Here is a 10,000-nt window from a genome sequence, read left to right as displayed (position 1 = left end):
AGACACAAAATACGTCGCTGATCTTTTAAAAAACTAAAATGTGTTTTCCTGCTCTGACCTCTGCGACTGCACAGGAAACATTTATTAATGACGGCCACACCTCCTCCTCACACATACACGTTCTATAACACATGCTGACTGTTCCTGTACAAAGTCTGTGTTGGTAATTCGTACTGGTTCACATGTAGCATGATGGGAATGTGCCAGACCAGCTGGCATTTCCACTTCCTGCCTGAACAAATCCATCGTATCCACTCAGATCGTTGGTCACTTTAATGGGAGAGCTAGCGTTAGCGCAGAAAGCCAGCTCAGGGTTGGATCTCGAAACCTGATCGATACGTCCATGAGGGGAACGATGAGCTACAAACATTCATGGTGCTTTTATTTTGAAAGTCAAGCTCGCTTACAAGTCGCAGGTTTTCCTTTTTGGGAGGAAAACACCTGTAAGTGTGCAGCGAGCCCGTAATGGTCTTTACTGAAAGTCACATTAAGTGGAATGGACTTTAACTACCCTCTTATCTGGTCGTTAAGTGATGACGTGACGAATCCTACTTCCGGGTCTAAAGTAGTCTGCGTTTAATATGGCTTTTGTGTTGTTAACATGTTTAATGTTTTGTATTTTCTTCTATTTGATCTCAAAAAGCTCCTAAAACAGTCAGTGATCCCTGTTGACCTCCCTCTGCTTTTATTACCACTAATCATTTATTTAAGCTCAGTTTTTAAAACCTTAGGATGTAACTACAGCCCAGCCCATGCAGCAGTATATGAATGACTAACCTCGTATTGTGGATGGATTATCTCAGTTGTTCTCCTGGCTGAAGTTTGGTCCGTTTACAGCATCCTGCCATGCGATTACATTTGTTCCTGACCACCGAGAACACTCACGTTAACTTTTATCCAGTGGAAAAAAGTTAGCTTGTTTATATTATGCTAACATAGCTGTGTCGCTAGCGGTCACGTAGCACATCATTATATACCAGCTAGCCAAACTTCAGTAACCCTACAAACGTCACTGCTGTTTAGTTTTCTGTCTTCATTTATGTTGGAAGTGATAACAGAGCTGTACGTTTTAATTTGTTTCCAAAACCCCGCAGTCAGGACATGCTATATTGTATTTAGATAGAAGCTAGCGAGCTAACTCCCTGCTAACTTCTAACTCCGTTAAATGTCATAAATTCCGTTTTCATGGATGCCTGGATGTTAAACTCAATTGTTACACCTGGTAGAGCAGAACGCTGATCATTTTATTAAAGATGAAAGACTTTAGACAGTTTTTCAACTCTCAGTAATGCCATAGTGATCGTTTGATATATGGACCTGCAGCGGAGTTTAGGTCCAGACACAGCTAGTGATGTCAGACTGAACGACCGGATAAGGAAACCCCTGAGGAACGGTGACTAATCACTTCTTGCAGCATGCAGCCAACGGGGAATTTATTCATTTATCGTGTTTTGTTGTACCGTTTTATTTTTAGTGTCTTAGGCTGAGTTTTATTTTGTTAATGCTGTGTAGTTTTCACAGTGGCTTTGGAGAGACGTCTTCAAATAAACCAGTGATGGAAAAACTACTTTCGTCTGCCTGTGCTTTGAGGGAATCATACACATGTATGTGCTGTACAGCTGCATGTGCTTATTATTATTAATAAATTATAAAGAACAGTTGCTGAGTGAGTCTGAATTTCAGCTGTGCCTGTTTGATGTGACTTAAATGAAACTTAATGCATGAAGGGATGATTGTAATGCTGTTTTATTAACGAGTTTTCGCTCTTTCAGGTTTAAAACGCCTCTTTAGAAAGCGTCCGATCCGATGTGCCAGCGCAGGATTCTGAGTATTGTTCAGTGCGCTGTTGTGTGAAGTGATGCGCTTGTGGAAATGAGCTCCAAGCCCTCCCTGAAACGCTGCCCAGACCCTGGAAGGAGCTGAGCTCTGACGGATGCTGTGTGTTTGTTATTGTGTGCTGATGAATTTGGCAGATAGCTGCTCGCCGTCTGATCTAAAAGGACTTGGAGGGATTTGAAAAGCTGCTGTGACCCAGAGCTGATCCATTACAGAGCGCTAAGGACGTCCTCAGACAGATTATCTGCAGAGGCCGATCTCAATGAGCCTTTGGTTCCGGCGGCACCGGGAAAGAAAGTCCAGAATCAATAGCGGATGTTATCGCCGCCCACCATGATCCAGATTGCCCCGGCTCCCCGCCCGCCACCAAACAGCCGAGTGGATAACCTGGAATAGCCGGGGATGGAAGGCCGCGTGGGGCTAACAGCCTGGCTCGTCTCTGTCCAAGCTGACAGTTCAGAGCCAGCCTCTAATCCCCCCCCCCTCGAAAACAGGCGGCGGTCCAGCTCTGAAGGGAAGGAAACGCATCTCTCCCACACAGCTCCTGTCTCCTAATTCATTTTCCCTATTATGAAATTCTGATTACATTCATCAGCATTTGCTTCCACACATCCATCCATCACTCCCACGTCCCATCCAACCTTTTCACTGCACGCCAAGCATCATCAGAATTACATGACCGGCTGACACAAATCCCCGCTGCTCCTCCTCGCCATCAGCTCACAGGCAGGTGAATCCGCCGCCACGTTTAATGCACGGATGGCGTTCAAATCCTACTCGTCACATAAGAAACGAGCTCCTCCGCACGCCATGAGAGAGTGACTCACAGCCTCACTAATAACACAAATCCAGACGGGATGGGATGCAAAACGCCACGAGCGGCGGCAGGTCAATCATTTAAATGAAAACGCCATCTGTCTTCTGGCCTTCGCAGCGGTCAGGAGGGCTGCCCGCCGCCGAGGCGTGTTCAATAATTCACCCCGAGCTTTGAAGAGGTGTCACAGCTGGTGGAAAGAGCCCCCCCCCCACACACACAGCCTCAGCAGCTGATTAAGTCTCCGGGTCCTGAACTCAGCCGGCACGCCGACAGCTTCGTCCAACACAGGAAATAAAATGAGGACAACTGTGTTCGCTGTAAAGGTTACAGCAGAAACAACGCTGTTCATTACGCTTCCTGCAGCTCTCTGCATCACGGCGCTCAGGAGCGCTCCACCAACTCGACCAACAACCCGAGTCACCCAGGTCCCAATTATCCTACCCAGCATCCTTAGATCCCGCCGACCCAAACCAGTAATGTGTCCTTTCACACACCTGGAAAAATAAGGGTGAGACCGAATGTCCACGTAAAATCCATCTGCTCTGGGGTCCAGCAGGATAAAATCGATTATTTATGACTCTCTGAGCACATGAGCCCAATCTGGGTCACAAATCAGCAGACCTGTGGGGGTGTGATTATTCTACACGCCGTCTGACAAATACGACAGAGAGGAAGCGAAGCTTTAACACGTTTCAGGAAAGAGAGGCGGCTGGTTCGGAGCCAGAATCTGACTCTGGGCCGTCGGCATCATCAGCCGGCGCACTGTTTCTGCAAAAGGATGCAATTACCGCCCGCGTCCGTGCCGACCTGAACGCTGACCGTCGCTGAGCAGAAACGTCCCAGACGTCCCAGCAAATCGCCCCCAAGTCAGACGGTGCCAAGAGCTCCATCTGAGACTCTACAGGCCTCAGTCAGCAGGTTAAAGGTCAAAGTTCATGACAGTGCAACTAGAAACAGACTGAAGGAGTAAGGCTGTTATGAAAGCCTCCTCTGTGAAAGGACCTCGTCAGACACAAATGAGTCCTGACGTGGGTTTTTGGCATTCTGCTGCACATTTATATACTCTCCTCCTCAACCTTTGCACTTTTTAGAGGAAACACCTACAAATGCACCTGTGTCCACGCCTGTCCATCACGCCGCTTTACTGAAACTTTACGTGAAGCTGAGCTCTGCAGGAGAACTTGTGCTCTGTGGGGTTCGGGGAGGGCTAGATGCTCCGCTCATGGTTAAGCGCTGACGAGGCTGATCCTGACCGATAATGTGCTGCTGGCAGACGGCGTCATGAAGCTTTGCTTCGTCTGGTTCCTGTCGGAGGCGGGCCTGCAGGTTTCTGCTTTAAATGAAACTAAAGGTCAGATTTGCAAGGAGACAAAAGGCGAGCGAGTAAATGTTCACTGGGTGTAAAATGGAAAAAGAAACCGAGGAGGTCCATGAACACTCCCTGCGCCTCCCTCGCTGTTATTCTTATCACTGTCGGGCAGACCTTTGCTCCCACGCCTGCTGTCACACTCCTCGTCGATAAGCCGGCGCTGTGATTCCGTTGTAGGCCGCGGGTCAGTGTGGGTCAGGTGAGCGGTGCAGGGGAAGCGCCTCTTTCTGCTCGCTGTTAGTCACAGCAGCGTCTGTTCGCCTGGAAGAGCCAATAACACATCAACACTCTCTGGGGGGGGGAGCTTCCAGTCTCACTGTACCAGGGACGCAGTGACGGGCTCTCCGCACCGTTGCCATGGATACCTTTTTTTTGGCCTCGATTCTTCATTGCCCCCCCCCCCCCGCCCCCTCGCCTCCTGACTGCGTGTTGGATGCTGTCGGCCGGTCGCCCAGCAGTAACCGCTTCACAAACATGTCTCGCTTTCCTCCATCTGCCCGCACGCAGAGGGCTCGTCTGCCCCGCCTCCCTGTTCTCACATGTCTCCCTCTTCCTGCCTTCTTTTCATCTTCGTTCCTGGTGAAGCACACAAGCACCGCGGGAGACGAGGGGCTCGCGTCCCCCCTAATATTAGTAACGAGCAGTCATGAAACGCCTCCCGAGGCTAATTTCCTCCGCCTCGACATTCAGCATCAAACCGACTCCGGAGCGTGAGGAAGCTCACTGAACTCTTTGCGTCTCCTTCATGTTGTGCTGCAGTCTCTTTAAATGGATATGCAGGATAAAGCGAGCAGAATCCATCTGTGGTATCAGAGCAGAGCAGAGGGACGCAGCGAGCCTTCTCCACGCCACAGAGCACAGGAACTCCCATAACCATGGAAACAGCTTCGCTGGGCTAAAGTGACACTGAGAGAAACAAGCCTCACCCAAAGTCCATCGAACGTCACTGTTTGATGTCTCCAGAGGACCAAACGGTTTAACAGGACCAACTTGGCTCTCGCTCTGCAGGCCTACTTGTTGTTCCTAGAGTATTTAAAAGTAGAATGGGAGGCAGAGCCTTCAGTTTTCAGGCCCCTCTTCTGTGGAACCAGCTTCCAGTTTGGATTCAGGAGACAGACACTATCTCTACTTTCAAGATTAGGCTTCAAACTTTCCTTTTTGCTAAAGCATATAGTTAGGGCTGGACCAGGTGACCCTGAATCCTCCCTTAGTTATGCTGCAATAGACGTAGGCTGCTGAGGATTCCCATGATGCACTGGGTGCTTCTTCTTCACTTCCCTTCACAGATTCCTGGAGGTGTATTTGCTTCCTGTGGTTTCCTGTCTGTAATTATAATCCCATGCCCCTCCGCCTCCTTTCTTTGCTCCTCCCTTCAGCTGACAGAGGACAGCCATCACGCAGAGCATGTGACTCTCCACACTCACTGTAGTCATCCTGTCCCTCCTGACCAACGGCCTCCATTAAACTGCAGCATCTCTCGGCTGAGTCAGCCTCGGCAGCAGGCCGCCTCTCACAAACGCCGTCTGCTTTCCTTCCATTATTGTGAGCCGCAGTCATTAACTCAGTCACTGTGGATCATGATTAAACTGATTAATTGAATGAAGGAGGAAATAAGTCCCCCGGGTCCCGGTGAGGCCGAGTGCAGCTGAACGTTTGCGGTTAGCGGATGAGCGGCGTGCTCGAGTGACAGAAACCAACGGAAAGGACCAAAGAACAGGAAACTCATCAGAGACAAGATCACAGGCATGCCGGCGCCATTCATCCTTCATGTGACAAACACACAGCAGCCACATGCCACGTTCTGCGAGCGCGCTCAGTTTGCTGACTGAAATCAGTCCCGCCTCCGTTAATTATTCACCCGGAAAACTGAAAAATGATCCAGAGGGCTGATTATGATTCAGCGTATCATGTAAAACTGCTCAGAGAAGTCACAGCCGCCGCAAACAATGCGAGCAGATGTTCATTGGTAATCACACAAATGTCCAGCAGGGGCAGCAGCGAGTCAGTCCCCACAGCCAACAGGTTTACAGGCCGACACAAGCTGCTGGTTTCTATAGCACTTCCTGAACCTGCGAACATGTTTGTCTGTGAGTGACTGTAGGGTTTTTACACACAGAGAGGGCGGAGTCACCAGCTTCAGCGCATCTGAAATGCTCTGATGAGTCAGCAGTGTGTCTGCGTAAAGCAGCCTATCACGGAGCTGCTGCCAGGTGATCGACGGTGATGATGATGAAGGTGGAGCGGCAGCTGACAAACAGCTGACAAACAGGAATTCAGGATTTCCAGTGAAACATGGTCTCTGATTCCATCTGGTACCGATTAACAAAGAAATACCGAAATGAAAATGAAATCTCTTCGACACGAGCCGACTGCGTCAGCAGCAGCTCGGAGAAACGTTGACGAATCTGCAGCACGAGTTTAAAAGTTTTCTTTAACGAAGCGATAACAGGCGTGTGTGAACAGCACGAGGATTAAACCTGATTTAAAGCCGCGAGGAAAGCACCTTCAGCTCACTTAAGCCTTTATCAGGCTCCCACGGGCACCGTGCGAGGTGCACTTCACAGCAGCGCTCGGCGCTCCAACATCACTGCGGTGCGAAACGTTGCCGTGTGCGATGACCCGCTGCGACTCGGGATTATTCTAAAGCACAGAATAAAAGCTCTGTGTACATCAGCTGAGAGCGGGCGGCGTTTTCCCTCCACAGGTGAGAGATTGAGGTCCTTTGTTCTTTGATGCCGGTGCCGAACAAACACACGTCTGACCCTGCTTCAAAGAAAAGCTGCAGATGGAAAAAACAAACAGGGAATTTGAATAATTATCTTCCTTTTAGCTGCGTTTGAGACACAAACTGAAGAGCCGCTGTGTCCTTTATCTTTGAAGGGGTTTAGAAACAGACATCGTGTCACACGTGTGCTGCTTTTATTACTGCGAAATATTCACAAGACTGTCCAAAGGAGCTGCAGAGGAAAACTCAGAGAGTGTAAACGTCCTCGGCGCTGAGCGCATCACTCCAGCACACAGCCTCGATCAACACCAGTTTAACCACAGTGTCCAGTTTAAAAGAGAGCCTGTCAGCTCGAGGCTGCGGCGTTCGCAGGTGGCGGCGTGCCGCTCTGCTCTGATGAAGGCAGAGCCAAGCATCAAGGTTTCATTTCAAAAACCAGACGTGGGCGGGGCCCAGCAAACAGCACTGAGGCTCAGCTTCTGACCTGGAAGCCTCCGGTGACTCTGCGGAGACGTCTGGACTGGCAAGGTGTGATTGGCTGGAGCAGGGAGTTGTGGGAGTGTCTGCTTGGACTGCTGGTTGACATGGTTGTGCAGGACAACAAAACCTGGCTGTGAGGCCTCATATTTGAGACTTTTTAAAGGCGCCCTGATAAAAATCATAGCTCTGTAAACCTGCTGAGGCTGTCACCAGGATGCAGGTGACCCCTCCCTCCTGCTAACAGGTGTGCTCACCTGCGCTCTGTCAGCTGCAGCTGCAGTGGACAGTTTAATGCGGGTCCTGACACTGTTTCAGAGTCCCACAGAGGGAAAGATTAGCTTTTTAAAATCATTAAAAGGAAGGACACCACAGGACACAGACAATATTTCTCCCCTTGTTCGTCTCCTCCCGCCTCCCCTCCTCCCTCCTGACATCTGCTGTTAATCCTCTCCAGGCCACAGACCCCGTTTCATCCCATTCCCAGCCTCAATTGAGATTAATTCAATTTATCACTTGTAATTTCTTCTAGCCGCCAGTAAACGGCTCGTGTATTGGCCCGGGCTCCTCAGAGGGCCAAATTGATTCTGCATGCTGAGCGATGCTTTGTGCATTCAGGATACCAACACATGTCGACCGAAGGGGAGGAGGAGGAGGAGGGGAAGGAGGTCTTCCTCATAGCTGTGTGTGTGAGACACTGAAGGAGTTTGGTCACCTGCAGCCACATCTGGGGGTTTAAACAGGAAGTGGTGCTGCGTTTCACCGAGACCCTCCTTAGTGACCACTTCAGTGTGAGGACAGCAAGGTCCAGGAGGAGCGAGGTCCAGGAGGTCCAGGAGGAGTGAGGTCCAGGAGGAGTGAGGTCCAGGAGGAGCGAGGTCCAGGAGGAGCGAGGTCCAGGAGGTCCAGGAGGAGTGAGGTCCAGGAGGAGCGAGGTCCAGGAGGAGCGAGGTCCAGGAGGAGCTGCAGACACTCCTCACAGTACAGCCAGGTTGGAGACGCCTCTCTGATCAGCTGCAGCTCAGCGCTCTGATGTCATGGAGCAGTGGGAGGAGACACCGGCAACGTGACCTCGGATCCTCCAGACAGCGCAGGTACTGCAGGGGGTCAGGGGTCACCCAGGGGACCTCCACAGCACAGGGAGGGGCTTTTAATGTTGGAGGTTACCATGGTAACAGCACAAGTATTTGAATAAGTGCACGTGTCCTCGTGTGACTGCACGCTCCATGAGCCTGTCACTGCTGAGCACGTCAATTTCCCCATTGAAGCATTTTCTATTCTATTCTATTCTATTCTATCGTACACACATGAACTTCACGTGAAAGCATGTATTTATGTTTCATGCTGATATTTGCTGCTCTGTCTTCGCCCTTCAGAGTCTGCGGATCAGAAAAGTCAGATTTCTATGAGCAGCAAAGGCGTCTCCGAGGAAACGTCTCCACATGAAGAAGGTGACCTGGAGCCGGTGGCGGCGGCAGGACCGGCGGCGGTGACTCTGAGCTCGGTCTTTCATGTCTCAGCAGGGAGCACAGGTCCTGCTGGCTGCTGAAGCTGATCTGTGGGAGAGGAATCCCTCGCAGGCCTCCTCCTCCTCCTCGCTGATGGGCAGCAGACTCTGAGCTCCTGATGATCACGCTGACATTTAAACGTGTGTCGGAGCTTCTACTGCTGTCCTGCTGGCTGCTGAGGTTTCCTCCACTCGAACATCCACCCGACCAGCTCCTCCCATCACGGGTCACATTCAGCTTTCTGGTTATTCACTCATTTTTGGCCCTGTTCCATTTTTAACTTGATTTTGTTTGTAATGGTTGTGTTCACTTAGAGACGGTTTCACCTTCAAAGAACAGAAACGTGACCAACATGAGCGGAAACATGCGTGCGTTGTTAGGGGCGTGGCCTCTTTGTCCTTTGTATCTGTCCATCACAGTCGGGGTCTAGGCTGGAAGTCTCCTCCTCTTGAAGGCGACTCTTGCAGCTTTTAGCCAACCCTGGTACAAATCTGACCGGCATCAGACCGGCGACCTGTCCAGGTGTGCCCCGCCTCTCACCCTATGGCCGCTGGCATAGGCTGAGGCTGACCTGGATAAGTGGAAAATAGATGATGGATGGAGCAAATCTAAAAAAATCCATGGCCAAAAGTCTGAGTAACTAAATGAGCCGAGCGTATCAGTAATATGTCGCCTTCACAGCGTTGCAAACACGAGGACGGAGGAATAGCAGCTCCTGCTCTGCCACATCGGGCTGTGCAGCTGAATAATTTAGTGTTGTGAAGAAGCAGAGACGTGGCCCTGAATGCAGAAGAAGAGCGACTCGCTGGCTGTCCAGATCACGAGAAGTGCGACGAGCGAGTCACATATCAGAGCGTCTCCAGCGCCCGCAGTTTTGGCTCGCCGTAGCGTGGAATAAAGAGAGAGAGGCTCCAGACCGGACTTCACTGAGGCGATCGTGGTTACTCAGCCTAACTGTGACATGTTTCAGATCCAAACCTCCATCCGTCCAGGTCTCAGTAACTACACCTGACCGAGCGCTCTGACCCTGAGTATTTAATCTCAGCAGTATTTAGTGTCTGCTCTGTGCTTCTTAACGTCTCTCCGTCCTGATCCAGACTTTCACAGGAGCAGACACTCCAGGTAAAACCCATCATCACCAAAAACACCAGAGACGTTCAAAGGCTGAGGCAGCACACAGACCCCCTGAAGCAGGAAGTCTCAAACATCGTGGGTGGAGCAGAGAGTCCACGCCGCTGCTCCCTCTCTTTGTTTCGCAGTACCCTCTG

At 50.6% G+C, this 10,000-nt stretch overlaps 1 protein-coding gene across 2 annotated transcripts in view; it reads right to left on the bottom strand.

The window, feature by feature from the left end:
- grm7 (glutamate metabotropic receptor 7) overlaps positions 1–10,000 on the bottom strand; it is a 156,261-nt gene that overhangs the window by 24,516 nt on the left and 121,745 nt on the right. The window lies entirely within an intron of this gene.

This window comes from Aulonocara sp. 'chitande type north' Nkhata Bay, linkage group LG5 (genome assembly GCF_057382095.1).
Source record: "Aulonocara sp. 'chitande type north' Nkhata Bay isolate Kocher_YH1m ecotype deep benthic linkage group LG5, A_spYH_male_GT1.1, whole genome shotgun sequence".
In the NCBI taxonomy this organism is placed as follows: Eukaryota; Metazoa; Chordata; class Actinopteri; order Cichliformes; family Cichlidae; genus Aulonocara; species Aulonocara sp. 'chitande type north' Nkhata Bay.
Note: the sequence above shows the minus strand (reverse complement) of the source record. Positions and strands in the feature narration are given on the sequence as shown.